Genomic DNA, 16,434 nt, shown 5'->3' on the forward strand with positions numbered 1-16,434 from the left:
AGAAGATTTTTGCAAACGAATCAACCGACAAAGGATTAATCTCCAAAATATATAAATAGCTCATGCAGCTCAATATTCAAAAAACAAACAACCCAATCCAGAAATGGGCAGAAGACCTAAATAGATATTTCTCCAAAGAAGACATACAGATGGCCAAGAAGCACATGAAAAGCTGCTCAACATCACTAATTATTAGAGAAATGCAAATCAAAACTACAATGAGGTATCACCTCACACCAGTTACAATGGGCATCATCAGAAAATCTACAAACAACAAATGCTGGAAAGGGTGTGGAGAAAAGGGAACCCTCTTGCACTGCTGGTGGGAATGTAAATTGATACAGCCACTATGGAGAACAATACGGAGGTTTCCTAAAAAACTAAAAATAGAATTACCATATGATCCAGCAATCCCACTACTGGGCATATACCCAGAGGAAACCATAATTCAAAAAGACACATGCATCCCAATGTTCTCTGCAGCACTATTTACAATATACAGGTCATGGAAGCAAACTAAATGCCCATTGACAGATGATGGATAAAGAAGATGTGGTATATATATACAATGGAATATTACTCAGCCATAAAAAGGAATGAAATTGAGTCATTTGTTGAGATGTGGATGGATACAGAGTCTGTCATACAGAGTGACGTAAGTCAAAAAGAGAAAAACAAATATCATATATTAACGCATATATGTGGAACCAAGAAAAATGGTACAGATGAACCGGTTTGCAGGGCAGAAATTGAGACACAGATGTAGACAACAAACGTATGGACACTAAGGGGGGAAAGCGGTGGGGGGTTGGGGGGGTGGTGTGATGAATTTGGCGATTGGGATTGACATGTATACACTGATGTGTATAAAATGGATGACTAATAAGAACCTGCTGTATAAAAAAATAAATAAAATAAAATTCAAAAATTCAAAAAAAAAAAATCCTACTGCTTTGAATCTCTCCCTCCTGAGGGAGCCCAGTCCCTTTTAAGAGCTCACCTGATTAGGTTAGGTGCCCCCAGGATAAATTACTCTATTTCCTTTTATAAAGTCAACTGATTAGGACCTTAATTATATCTGCAAAACACCTTCAAAACAGCTCCTAAATTAGTACTTGATTAAATAACTGATGTACAGTTAAAATTAATATCTTAATGTTAGCAACTGGAGATACTGAGGGCCATCTTAGAATTCTGCCTGCCACACATATATTTGAACATTTCGTTAACAGTCACTTTATTACTTCCACAATCAGCTCATGCCGTATTTTAATAAACACAAGACTAGCTCTTTTCGTAACTATGAACTCCTCAAAGGCAATATGCATGTTTTACTTAGTTTGGTACTTATACCAGGAACTCACTCCAATCTTTGCACAATGTATGATAGTTTGATAGATATATGAAAACTCACATTTTCAAAAAAACACTTTTGCTTATCTAGCTAAAAAGTCCATTTTTGCAGCTCTAATTCACATTTTGGCATTTGGAGTCAGAAAGAACAAGGATAATCTCTATTTCAAATATTTGAAATCATGATATTTTCCATCTTTGAGTTTTTTCTTCTCTAGACCACATGTCTCTAATGTTATAAATCTTTCATCAAAGCATGGTTTTCAATCACCATTAATACCCTCTTAACATTTTCTTGGACACTTTAATTTACTTTAATTTTAGTGCCTACAACTGGACACAATTCTCTGGACGATTTCTGCAATATTGTTGTGGTTGTTTTGTTTGTGAAAAGTATAATAGGGTTATCATTAGTTGGACTGGAACTCCATACTTCTATGAAGCAATAACATCTTTAGAAGTCATATAAAAAGGTTAACTCACTGTGCCTATAATCTAGTTTAGTTTACCTTAACTTTTTTTTTACATGTGCTATTCTGAATTATGGCTCCTCAAGGTAGATATTTTTAGATACAAAATATATTGATTCTTATTAGATTTCATCATTAGATTTAGCCTTTCATCCAGATCCTTTAATATTTCTTGAGATCCTGAATGTGGTCACTGAATGCATCATTTGCACACCTTATCTTTCTTTCCTTTCTCCTTAAAGGAATCCAGAGGATGTCATCCCCAAATATGCTGCTTTGGCATATTGACTATTTGAGTTGAAAGACTTCAGAAACATTAGGTGCAAGAAGAGCACTCTGACCCTCTTTTTCTTCCTGAAAGCAAGAGTTAAAACTCCCAGGTGAAAGGTACCTTTCCTGTACCTGGAGGAAGGAAGACATTCCTATCACAGAGACAGAGAATTCAGGCCAAGAAATCTGTTCAAACCAACCTTGTTAAACTAACTCCATCTTTCTAGTCACTTCTCCACAATTTACTACCCCTAGCCCAAACCATTTGACTTATCAATCCTGCACAAACTTATTGTTTCTTTGTCTGAAAGGCATAAAGCTTTTTTCCCTGGCCACTTTTTTTGGTCTCCAATCTCCCATGAAGCCCCCCATGTACATGTAAAATTTTAATAAATCTTGTATGCTTTTCTCCTAATCTGTTTTATGTCAGTTTAATTCTTAGGCTCAGCCAGAGACCCTAAGAGAGCAGAGGAGGATTTTTCTTCCCCTACATCCTCATAGCCCATTGTGTGCATGTCATATTCAATTTACATCTCCCACTTACTCACATATGCCATTAACTAAAATGTGAACTCAAATAATACCATGGAGAACAGCACTCTGGCCTCTATGCTGACATTAATTCAAGAAGTAGCACTCAGCCAGTTACCAATGTACTTGATTGTATTATCTCCCAACAGACAATTCCATATTTTAGCTACAATAACTTTTAAATACTCATACAATTCAGATAAATTATTTCTACAACACTTTTCCAACCAAACAAAGGAATCATCTCAACATACCTTGTCAAAAAAAGAGTACTATTAAACATTAGGGAAACATTTATTGAACATCGGTTCTGACCTGAACATTGAATTAGAAGCACACAAAAAATTAGAATGCTATTATGCCTTTGTTTTTCCACTTCTGAAGTCAAACAAATATGGTCTGCCTGCAGAAGGTATGTTCTGAGGTATAATTAATGTAGAAACGTGAATTTGACCATAAAATGGGAAAGAAATAGTAACTCAACTGCTTCCGAACTGTTGCATAATAAATGTAGACAAATATATTTTATAAATCTTTTTTTAAAGTACCCATATGTAATTTTTATTAAGTTTTAGTCCCCATTATTTACTAGTTGATGTGAATTTACAATTTCTTCTTGCTAGCATTCTATTATTATCCATAGTTGTTTAACTGACTGATTGACTTAATAATCCATCCATTCATCAATTATGTATTGAACCCTGGTATAGGAAACACATCATGCTAGGTAATTTTTAGTAAATTTAAAGGTAAGTAACATATCTTTCTCACAGAACTTAAAAATGTGATATGTAACAGTAGAAAACATCACCAGTGTGGAGGACAGAGAGAGATCACCTACCTATTCAATAGCATATTATCAGGAATTTACTATGTGTGAATAATTGTGATAGGCATTGGAGATAAAGAGATAAAAAATAGTCCTTGTCTTTAAGGCCTTTACAATCTATGCATAACATTATAAATAATTTTTTGGAACTGGTGGCTTTTGAGTTGTACTATAGGTAATAGTATGTGTGATAAATTTGTAGCAAGGAAATACTGAAGGTAAAAAGACAGTTTAGAGGCTATCAGAATAGTCCAGGCAAGAAATAATGAGGTTATGAATTTAGGTAACTGTCACAGAATGCATAGTTAGAAGCCAGATGTGAGAGGATTGATTGGGCTAAGTATTTATTGAGATAGGGTGAGCAGAAAATGGAATAAATCAAATATGCCCCAGGTTAATCAGTGTGTCTCTGAGACTGATTCTTTTAATAGAAATACAGTATTCAAAAAAGATAAATTTAAGGTTAAATATCTCTTTATGATAAATGATTATCATGAAAAAAGATAATCATTTTGAAGTACCTGGATTGAAATGATAGAGTATTGTATGTTGCCACTAAATTTTTAATTCCCAGGATGCTTCCTTCCATGTAACAGGGATTCAGACATCAGAGAAGCAATGCAGCATGGTGGTTAAGGGTCTGGGCTCTGGAATCAGGCTACCTGGATTTGAATCCTGTTCCTGCCCCTTACTAGCTGGGCGCTGAGCCGTTGCTTAACAGTATGTACCTCTGTTCCCTCACTTGTAAAATGAAGATAATAATAATACTGTCTATATTATATGATTCACACAAGGAATAAATGGATTAATACACTTTAAACAATGCTTGGCATATCATAAGTATTAATACATCCACTTGTTAAACTTTATCTCCATCTGGAGTAGACCACTGAATGCCAGACTTAAATATGCAGCTGACTACTTGACACCTAGCTTAAACTCGATGGCACAAAAAAGTGAATGCATTAGGTACAAGCCCTCTCTATCTTTTCAAAATGAACCTGCTTCTTTCCCTGTATTCCCTTTGGAGAAAGGTGAATTTTCGGAAACCTGGAAGTCTCTTTCTCCCAATATATCTAATCAATTAGCTAATCCTGAAGACTTATTTCCTTATCGATCTCTGACCTGTCCTATCTATGCTTACTCAGGGCCACTTTTTTGTTCAAACTACATTAACTCCCCTATGAGGTACTATAGTAGACTCCTAATTGGTTTCTGGCTGTCACATCTTCCACTACATATTTGCCCAGACAGTATCGCTAAAATCCAAATCTTATCATGATACTTCACAGATTAAAACTTCTCATAAGCATGCCATTCCATAGGATACCGAATAAACTCATCCAAGAAAGATCTTCCACACGCTCTGCATGCTTCGGCCCCTGTATATTGTGACACTTGTACTCCAATCACAATCTCCAGCTACATCACACAACGGACAATTGTTAGACTGAAACAAGATGTTGCCAGTCTCCCATCTTCATTTACACAATTCTTGTTGTTGGTAATGCCCATTCCCTCTTCTCCTTAGCCTTCTTAGTTTTATAGAACTCATGGTCATCTGTCAAAACTCACCTCAAGGGTGATCTTTTCTCTGAAGGCTTGTGGATTACTTTTCCTATCATCTGTCTAGCACTTTCTATGATCTGTCTTCTCTGACCGCCCCCTCACCTTATAACCTGAAAATTTGCCTATCAGAGCCCATGTAACCTTAATTGAATCAAGGTACTCCAATGTCTATTTTACTTCATTAGAAACTAAACTTTTAAAATACACTTATGTGACTTTGTAACACTGCCTGGCACATGGAACATGCAATACATAATGAATAAATGTTTGACACATAAGAGGACATAATAACTAATTCAGTAAAGGTGACAGCCATAGTTTTCATAAAAGACAATTAATCAGACTAGAAAAAGTACTGGGAATGAGTTAGGATTTCTAGTCACTTAATAGATTCCTAAGGTAAAAGTTATAAAGTACAGTGCTAGAGAGAAAGACATTTTTATAAAGAAACAAAAAGTGGATTAAGTTTTAAGTTCAAACTAATTTGTTTAGTGGCTGGCATAAATGTACCCAAAATGTCTTTGGATTAATTATTCCTTCACATTTTGATCACTTCTTCCCAAAGTAAAAAATGTCATCAATAGAGTTTTACGTCCTCTTATGTTTCTCCTAAACTTAAAATTCTACTAATAAATTCAGCCTTATTAAAACATCTTGTAACTTGCTTTTAGGTAAATTTTCATAGTGGGAAAAAATTAGCAATTAACTTTTTCCCTCTTAATTATGTGTCTCTTTTTATACTCCTTGAGAAATCAAATAACAATTGTAATGAACTTTGTGATCTTATTTCAAAACACATTAATTATTGAAGTACTATCTCTAATTGTTATAAATTTCCAGCCAAAACATTTCATGTTCCCCTTCCTTTAATTTTAATATATTTTATTTATATTCCAAGTGAAGTAATATTTTAATCAGAGAAAATATAAATGTACTTTCTCTGAAAATAGAGAAAAAAATTGTTATAGTACTACAACACAGAATTCATGTAACAATACAAATAATTCTACTAAAGATTATTCACTAACTCTCAGGTCAATAATATAGAAAAGACTCTTTCAGAACCATTTAAACCTTTCTAATGTAGATTCTCAATTATTCTGTGACTCTTGAGTCATAATGAACCAAGTTATTTTGTAGGTAAACACAATCAGTATCTTGGTCCTCTTACAGGGCAAATAAGTTACTGGCAAATTGGTACATTTCCCAGTTAATGGCATAGAATTAAATTAAAATACATCATATAAATGGCATTAATACACTCTGAAATTGAATCACTTAAGAAAAATGATAATGTTAATTAAAGTTATGCACTACTGGGTTCATCAGCAAATGCCCAGACTGACACAGAAAACTTAGAAGATAATTTTTTCCTCTTTAGAAATTAGATTAGAAGTTAGGGGCTTCAAGATGGCAGAAGAGTAAGACGCGGAAATCACCTTCCTCTGCACAAATACATCAGATATACATCTACATGTGTAACAACCCCTATAGAACAACTACTGAACGCTGGCAGAAGACCTCAGACCTCCCAAAGGAAAGACACTCCCCACGTACCTGGGTAGGGCAAAAGAAAAAAGAATAAACAGAGACAAAAGAATAGGGACGGGACCTGCACCAGTGGGAGGGAGCTATGAAGGAGGAAAGGTTTCCACACACTAGAAGACCCTTCGCGGGAGGAGACTGCGTGGTGGCAGAGGGAGCCACAGAGGAGAGCGCAGCAACAGGGGAGCAGAAGGCAAAACGGGGAGATTCCCGCACAGAGGATGGGTGCCGACCAGCACTCACCAGCCCGAGAGGCTTGTCTGCTCACCGGCCAGGACGGGCGGGGGCTGGGAGTCGAGGCTCTGGCTTCGGTCGGATCCCAGGGAGAGGACTGGGGTTGGCTGCGTGAACACAGCCTGAAGGGTGCTAGTGCGCCACAGCTAGCCGGGAGGGAGTCCGGGAAAAGGTCTGGAGCTGCCGAAGAGGCAAGAGACTTTTTCTTCCCTCTTTGTTTCCTGGTGCGTGAGGAGAAGGGATTAAGAGCGCCGCTTAAAGGAGCTCCAGAAAAGGGTGCAAGCCGCGGCTATGAGCGCGGACCCCAGAGACGGGCATGAGGCGTTAAGGCTGCTGCTGCCGCGACCAAGAAGCCTGTGTGCGAGCACAGGTCACTGTCCACACCTCCCATCCCGGGAGCCTGTGCAGCCCGCCACTGCCAGGGTCCTGTGATCCAGGGACAACTTCCCCGGGAAAACGCACGGCGCGCCTCAGGCTGGTGCAACGGCACGCCGGCCTCTGTCGCCCGCAGGCTTGCCACGCATACGTAACCCTCCCTCCCCCCAGCCTGAGTGAGCCGGAGCCCCCGAAGCAGCGGCTCCTTTAACCCTGTCCTGTCTGAGCAAAGAACAGACGCCCTCAGGCGACCTACACGCAGAGGCGGGTCCAAATCCAAAGCTGAACCCCAGGAGCTGCGCAAACAAAGAAGAGAAAGCGAAATTTCTCCCAGCAGGCTCAGGAGCAGCAGATTAAATCTCCACAATCAACTTCATGTACCCTGCATCTGTGGAATACATGAACAGACAACAAATCATCCCAAATTGAGGAGGCAGACTTTGGGAGCAACGATATATATATTTTTTTCCATTTTTTTCTTTTTATGAGTATGTATGTGTATGCTTCGGTGTGTGATTTTGTCTTTAAAGCTTTGCTTTTATTATTTGTCCTAGAGTTCAGTGTATCCGTTTTTTTTTTTTACTTAAAAATTTTTTTTCTCAATAAATTTTTATTTTAATAACTTTTAAATTTACTTTTATTTTATCTTCTTCTTTCTTTCTTTCTTTTTTTTTTCTCCCTTTTATTCTGAGCTACGTGGAGGACAGGCTCTTGGTGCTCCAGCCAGGCATCAGGGCTCTGCCACTGAGGTGGGAGAGCCAAGTTCAGGACACTGGTCCACAAGAGACCTCCCAGCTCCAGTAATATCAAATGGCAAAAATCTCCCAGAGATCTCCATCTCAACGCCATGACCCAGCACAACTCAATGACCAGCAAGCTACAGTGCAGGACACCCTATGCCAAACAACTTGCAAGACAGGAACACAACCCCACCTATTAGCAGAGAGGCTGCCTAAAATCATAAAAAGTCCACAGACACCTGAAAACACACCACCAGACGTGGACATGCCCACCAAAAAGATAAGATCTAGCCACATCAACCAGAACACAGGAACTAGTCCCCTCCACCAGGAAGCCTACACAACCCACTGAACCAGACTTAGCCACTGGGGACAGACACCAAAAACAATGGAAAATACGAACATGCAGTGCAAAAAGGAGACCGAAAACAGAAAGTTAAGCAAAATGAGAAGACAGAGAAACACACAGCAGATGAAGGAGCAAGGCAAAAACCCACCAGACCTACCAAATGAAGAGGAAATAGTCAGTCTACCTGAAAAAGAATTCAGAGTAATGATAGTAAAGATGATCCAGAATCTTGGAAACAGAATGGAGAAAATACAAGAAACGTTTAACAAGGACGTAGAAGAACTAAAGAGCAAACAAACAGTAATGAACAACACAATAAATGAAATTAAAAATTCTCTAGAAGGGATCAATAGCAGACTAACTGAGACAGTAGAACAGATAAGTGACCTGGAAGATAAAATAGTGGATATAACTACTGCAGAGCAGAGTAAAGAAAAAAGAATGAAAACAACTGAGGACAGTCTCAGAGACCTCTGGGAAAATATTAAATGCACCAACATTCTAATTATAGGGGTCCCAGAAGAAGAAGAGAAAAAGAAAGGGACTGAGAAAATATTTGAAGAGATTATAGTTGAAAACTTCCCTAATATGGGAAAGGAAGCACAGAGAGTCCCCTACAGGATAAATCCAAGGAGAAACACACCAAGATACATATTAATCAAACTATCAAAAATTAAATACAAAGAACAACTTTTAAAAGTAGCAAGGGAAAAACAACAAATAACAGATAAGGCAATCCCCATAAGGTTATCAGCTGATCTTTCAGCAGAAAAACCGTAAGCCAGAAGGGAGTGGCAGGACATATTTAAAGTGATGAAGGAGAAAAACCTACAACCAAGATTACTCTACCCAGCAAGGAACTCATTCAGATTTGATGCAGAAATTAAAAGCCTTATAGACAAGCAAAAGCTAAGAGAATTCAGCACCACCAGACCAGCTTTACAACAAATGCTAAAGGAACTTCTCTAGGCAGGAAACACAAGAGAAGGAAAAGACCTACAATAATAAACCCAAAACAATTAAGAAAATGGGAATAGGAACATACATATCGATAATTACCTTAAGTGTAAATGGATTAAATGTTCCAACCAAAAGACATAGACTGGCTGAATGGATACAAGAACAAGACCCATATATATGCTGTCTACAAGAGACCCACTTCAGACCTAGGGACACATACAGACTGAAAGTGAGGGGATGGAAAAACATATTCCATGCAAATGGAAATCAAAAGAAAGCTGGAGGAGCAATTCTCATATCAGACAAAATAGACTATAAAACAAAGACTATTACAAGAGACAAAGAAGGACACTACATAATGATCCAGGGATCAATCCAAGAAGAAGATATAAAAATTGTAAATATTTATACACGCAACATAGGAGCACCTCAATACATAAGGCAAATACTAACAGCCATAAAAGGGGAAATTGACAGTAACACAATCATAGTAGGGGACTTTAACACCCCACACCCAACAATGGACAGATCATCCAAAATGAAAATAAATAAGGAAACACAAGCTTTAAATGACACATTAAACAAGAGGGACTTAATTGATACTTATAGGACATTCCATCCAAAAACAACAGAATACACATTCTTCTCAAGTGCTCATGGAACATTCTCCAGGATAGATCATATCTTGGGTCACAATCAAGCCTTAGTAAATTTAAGAAAATTGAAAATCATATCAAGTGTCTTTTCCGACCACAACACTATGAGACTAGATATCAATTATTGGAAAAAATCTGTAAGAAATACAAACACATGGAGGCTAAACAACACACTACTTAATAACCAAGAGATCACTGAAGAAATCAAAGAGGAAATCAAAAAATACCTAGAAAAAAATGACAATGAAAACACAACGACCCAAAACCTATGGGATGCAGCAAAAGCAGTTCTAAGAGGAAGTTATTAGCTATACAAGCCTACCTTAAGAAACTAGAAACAACTCAAATAAATAACCTAACCTTACAACTAAAGCTATGAGAGAAAGAAGAACAAAAAAACCCCAAAGTTAGCAGAAGGAAAGAAATCATAAAGATCAGATCAGAAATAAATGAAAAAGTAATGAAGGAAAGCATAGCAAAGATCAATAAAACTAAAAGCTGGTTCTTTGAGAAGATAAACAAAATTGATAAACCATTAGCCAGACTCATCAAGAAAAAAAGGGAGAAGACTCAAATCAATAGAATTAGAAATGAAAAAGGAGAAGTAACAACTGACACTGCAGAAATACAAAGGATCATGAGAGATTACTACAAGCAACTCTATGACAATAAAATGGACAACCTGGAAGAAATGGACAAATTCTTAAAATGAACAACCTTCCAAGACTGAACCAGGCATAAATAGAAAATATGAACAGACCAATCACAAGCACTGAAATTGAAACTATGTTTAAAAATCTTCCAACAAACAAAAGCCCAGGGCCAGATGGCTTCACAGGCGAATTCTATCAAACATTTAGAGAAGAGCTAACACCTGTCCTTCTCAAACTCTTCCAAAATATAGCAGAGGGAAGAACACTCCCAAACTCATTCTACGAGGCCACCATCACTCTGACACCAAAACCAGACAAGGATGTCACAAAGAAAGAAAACTACAGGCCAATATCACTGATGAACATAGACGCAAAAATCCTCAACAAAATACTAGTAAACAGAATCCAACAGCACATTAAAAGGAACATACACTATGATCAAATGGGGTTTATCCCAAGAATGCAAGGATTTTTCAATATACGCAAATCAATCAACATTATACACCATATTAACAAATTGAAGGAGAAAAACCACATGATCAACTCAATAGATGCAGAGAAAGCTTTTTACAAAATTCAACACCCATTTATGATAAACACCCTCCAGAAAGTAGGCAGAGAGGGAACTTACCTCAACATAATAAAGGCCATATATGACAAACCCACAGCAAACTTCATCCTCAATGGTAAAAATCTGAAACCATTTCCACTAAGATCAGAAACAAGACACGGTTGCCCGCGCTCACCACTATTATTCAAAATACTTTTGGAAGTGTTAGCCACAGCAATAAGAGAAGAAAAAGAAATAAAAAGAATCCAAATCAGAAAAGAAGGAGTAAAGCTGTCACTGTTTGCAGATGACATGATACTATACATAGAGATTCCTAAAGATGCTACCAGAAAACTACTAGAGCTAATCAATGAATTTGGTAAAGTTGCAGGATACAAAATTAATGCACAGAAATCTCTGGCATTCCTATACACTAATGATGAAAAATCTGAAAGTGAAATCAAGAAAACACTCCCATTTACCACTGCAACAAAAAGAATAAAATACAAAGGAATAAACCTACCTAAGGAGACAAAAGATCTGTATGCAGAAAACTATAAGACACTGATGAAAGAAATTAAAGTTGATACAATGAGATGGAGAGATATACCATGTTCTTGGATTGGAAGAATCAACATTGTGAAAATGACTATACTACCCAAAGCAATCTATAGATTCAATGCAATCCCTATCAAACTACTAATGACATTTTTCAGAGAATTAGAACAAAAATTTTCACAATTTGTATGGGAACACAAAAGACCCCAAATAGCCAAAGCAATCTTGAGAAAGAAATACGGAGCTAGAGAAATCAGGCTCCCTGACTTCAGACTATACTACAAAGCTACAGTAATCTAGACAGTATGGTAGTGGCACAAAAACAGAAATATAGACCAATGGAACAGAATAGAAAGCCCAGAGATAAACGCACGCACCTATGGTCACCTTATCTTTGATAAAAGATGCAAGAATATACAATGGAGAATAGACAGCCTCTTCAGTAAATGGTGCTGGGAAAACTGGACAGCTACATGTAAAAGAATGAAATTAGAACACTCCCTAACACCATACACAAAAATAAACTGAAAATGCATTAAAGACCTAAATGTAAGGCCAGACACTATCACACTCTTAGAAGAAAACATAAGGCAGAACACTCTATGACATAAATCACAGCAAGATCCTTTTTGACCCACCTCCTAGAGAAATGGAATTAAAACAAAAATTAAAAAATGGGACCTAATGGAACTTAAAAGCTTTTGCACAGCAAAGGAAACCATAACCAAGACGAAAAGACAACCCTCAGAATGGGAGATAATATTTGCAAATGAAGCAACTGACAAAGGATTAATCTCCAAAATATACAAGCAGCTCATGCAGCTCAATATCAAAAAAACAAACAACCCAATACAAAAAATGGGCAGAAGACCTAAATAGACATTTCTTCAAAGAAGATATACAGATTGCCAACAAACACATGACAGAATGCTCAACATCAGTAATCACTAGAGAAATGCAAATCAAAACTACAGTGACATATCACCTCACACCGGTCAGAATGGCCATCATCAAAACATCTAGAAACAATAAATGCTGGAGAGGGTGTGGAGAAAAGGGAATCCTCTTGCACTGCTGGTGGGAATGTAAATTGATACAGCCACTATGGAGAACAGTATGGAGGTTCCTTAAAAAACTAAAAATAGAACTACAATACAACCCAGCAATCCCACTACTGGGCATATACCCTGAGAAAACCATAATTCAAAAAGAGTCACATACCACAATGTTCATTGCAGCACTATTTACAATAGCCAGGACATGGAAGCAACCTAAGTGTCCATCAACAGATGAATGGATAAAGAGGATGTGGCACATATATACAATGGAATATTACTCAGCCATAAAGAGGAACGAAACTGAGTTATTTGTAGTGAGATGGATGGACCTAGAGACTGTCATACAGAGTGAAGTCTGAAAGAGAAAAACAAATACCATATGCTAACACATATATATGGAATCTAAAAAAAGAAGAAAAATGGTCAGAAGAACCTAGTGGCAAGACAGGAATAAAGATGCAGACCTACTAGAGAATGGACTTGAGGATACGGGGGGGGGGGAGGGTTAGCTGGGACAAAGTGAGAGAGAGGCATGGACATATATACACTACCAAATGTAAAGTAGATAGCCAGCGGTAAGCAGCCACATAGCACAGGAAGATCAGCTCGGTGCTTTGTGACCACCTAGAGGGGTGGGATAGGGAGGGTGGGAGGGAGGGGGATGAAAGAGAGAAGAGATATGGGGACATATGTATATGTATAACTGATTCACTTTGTTATAAAGCAGAAGCATTGTAAAGCAATTGTACTCTAATAAAGAGGTTAAAAAAAAAGTGATAGTATTCAAAAGAAAAAGAATCTACAAGATAAGTACCTTAATAGTTTGCAAAACTCTCTACATCAGATAACTAGGAACAGATTCATGACAAAGGGCAAGTCTGAATCCCAGTCCCTAAATACCATCCTAGTTTTTGCCTTCTTTTCAATGCTCAGCATCTCAAAGGAGTTCTCTAAATTTCTGTTTCAGTTCCCAGTTTTTTCACTTAGCATTCACTCCTCATTCCACTTTAGTCTGGATTTTCTCTTCTCTAATGAAAGGCCTCTTGCTAAATCCATAGATAGTCTCATGTTATGACACCAAAGAACCTTCCATCAGCACAAGGTTGAGCACACTTCTCTCCTGAGCTTCTGAGATGCTTCATTCCCCAAGTTGCTGCCTCCAACTTTGGCTACTACTTTGGAGTCTCTTCTGCAGGCTTATCCTCCACTGTCTAGAGACTACACGTTAGAATTTCTTAAAATTTGTTCACAGCATGCTTTCTTTTCTCTCTGCTCTTCCTAAACGATCCCAACTATGATTACAGCTCTATTAACAGCTGATCCTCTTCTGGTGTCTCTATTTTATGAATAGCACCACTAGTCTCCTGTCAGTTTTACTCAGTAGCCCTAAGAGCTACCCATTCCTCTCCATTTCAAACTATCATCACCAAAGTACAAGCCACTAAATATCTTACCCTTACTAAAGCCATTCACATCCTAACTGCCCACCTTGCCTTCTTGTTTTCTCCGAGGAGCTCTTCCTGCTGATGCTACAGTTATCTTTTCAAAATGTGAATGAATACCAGCCCCACCATCTTTTAAAAGTTAGAAAAGCCTTCCCATTGTTCTTAGGATTAGAATAAAATTTCAACTTGCCTTCAAGTTTGTATGGTCTTGGTCTAACTCACCTCTCTAGTCTCTTCCCACACCAGGACCCCACCTCAAGTCTCTGTGTCAGTCACACTGCTTAATTTCAGGTCCTTGGACTCCATGCTCCAACTCCCACAAGGTCTTTGCAGGGCTTCCTCCCCATCCACCATTCTTTAGCCCAGTAAACTCCTCCTCATCCTTCAGATCTCGGCTCACCAGTCACTTAGTAGGAAACTCCTACCATTACTCTTCAGATACCCCTATATGTTTGTCTTTGTGGAAAGTTGCAAACTTACTCAAAGGAATTTTAGGAAGTGAAAGTGATTGAAAATAAATGAGTATGTCAATTTACCAAATCTGCTTTTTTCCACCCCCTCAATCATGATTTTTTTTTTTAAAGTATTTAGCTACTTGTAATTGCTAGGCTTGGAGACTCAATTTCTTGAGAATCAATTTAGTAATCTCCTCAACTTGATTTGTAATAGATTATGTTGAAAAGACACCTATCTTGTGTCAAACAATGAATTTAGAAGAAAATTGTCATAGTAACCATTTTTATACAAGTAGTATTTGTCTGCTTGCCAACCAGCCCTTTTTGAGTACTTTAACCTTCCTCCTCTTATTTTTTTAAGCCCACTGAGGTAGAACCCTTGGTAATTGACCAAGCGCAGCAAGAATATATCTTCAATGGTTTTTCTCATTTTTATCTTAACTATGTATTATAAATTTTAATCTCACAATCTCACATTAGGTTCCCAAGATTCCATATGGATTTGAGGAAAAAAATATGTTTTAAAAATAAAACCTTTGAGTCTTATCACCAGAAAAAAAAAATGTCTGGGAATTATAACCTAGGAATAACCTTAGGAACTTTAATTTTATCCAGACAAGAAAGCCACCTTTTTCCCTTGTATCCACAATGCCCAGATCAGTGCTAAGTTTATTATTCAATTTTTAAAAATATTTTTTCTTGTAATGGATGTGGAATATTTTATAAGAATAGTGTTCCATGGAATGTCTAGGAAAGTTTGTTCAGAATATGTTAGAAGAATACAAAACATCTTTAGAATATAATATGGGATAAAGATTTAGTACATATCAAATCATATTAACAAGCATCTCTGAATATATGAATCGGTCCACGAAAAATAACAAAAAGTTCTAATATAACCAAACAAAAAGAAATCAGAATAACAAGAAGGAACATTAATATGGGATATTATAAAAGTATGAGCAGAATCTGAATAATGCAGGGATGATAAATCCAGCCTAGAACACAGGTCCACAGCAGTCTTAAGGTTTTCATCATTTTCTTAGCTAGGAAAAAAATGGACATTATTATAAGGACCATAAGTATATTTGTATTAATTTTTTCTTGTGATAACTTTTAAGGAACTATATTGAGAATCACAGTGTTCATTGTTCATATTTCAGAGTGTTGCTTCACTTTCTATCAACTAATCATTTCATTGTCTTCTTCATGAAGTTCTAAACTATAAAAACCCATCTACATGTTACATAAGATCATCTGGCTTAAGTGGACCCTACTAGACTATTGCAGTCAAAATCCCAGCACCAATTGTACGCAAAATCAGGCAACATCATCCCTATGGAATACTGCCTTATCCTGGCCTATACCTGTCTGGGGAGACAATTTCAAAGAATCTGGATATTTCTGTGAAGTGTCCTGATTAACAAGAGGTATATTATAGAACTTGTTGTGGAATAGTTCTCTATTACTGAAAATTACTAATAAAATTTTCACCTACCTTTTTTCTTAGTCCTGTAGTAGGAATTCACATAAGATAATTTCCCTGTTCTTAAGAGATACTTTTAGAGTAGCTCAAGCTATTAGCAGCTTATTGTATAACCCTATAAGGTCATGTTCAGAAACAGGCTCACTATATATACACACACATAAACACATACACACAGACACACACACACCCCGATTCACTCAGGGATGAACATTCAGAAATTCACACATGAATGTTTTGATTTATTGCAAAAGGACTAGAAGAGTCCTCGCTTCCAGAAAATAGAAAGAAGACTTTCTCAATTGATTTTATGAAGCTGGTATTACTGTCATACCAAAAGCAGATAAA

At 37.1% G+C, this 16,434-nt stretch overlaps 1 protein-coding gene across 1 annotated transcript in view; it reads right to left on the minus strand.

Moving 5' to 3' along the window:
- LOC132597190 (SCAN domain-containing protein 3-like) overlaps nucleotides 1-16,434 on the minus strand; it is a 382,646-nt gene that overhangs the window by 43,151 nt on the left and 323,061 nt on the right. The window lies entirely within an intron of this gene.

Source organism: Globicephala melas, chromosome 4 (assembly GCF_963455315.2).
Source record: "Globicephala melas chromosome 4, mGloMel1.2, whole genome shotgun sequence".
Classification (NCBI taxonomy): Eukaryota; Metazoa; Chordata; class Mammalia; order Artiodactyla; family Delphinidae; genus Globicephala; species Globicephala melas.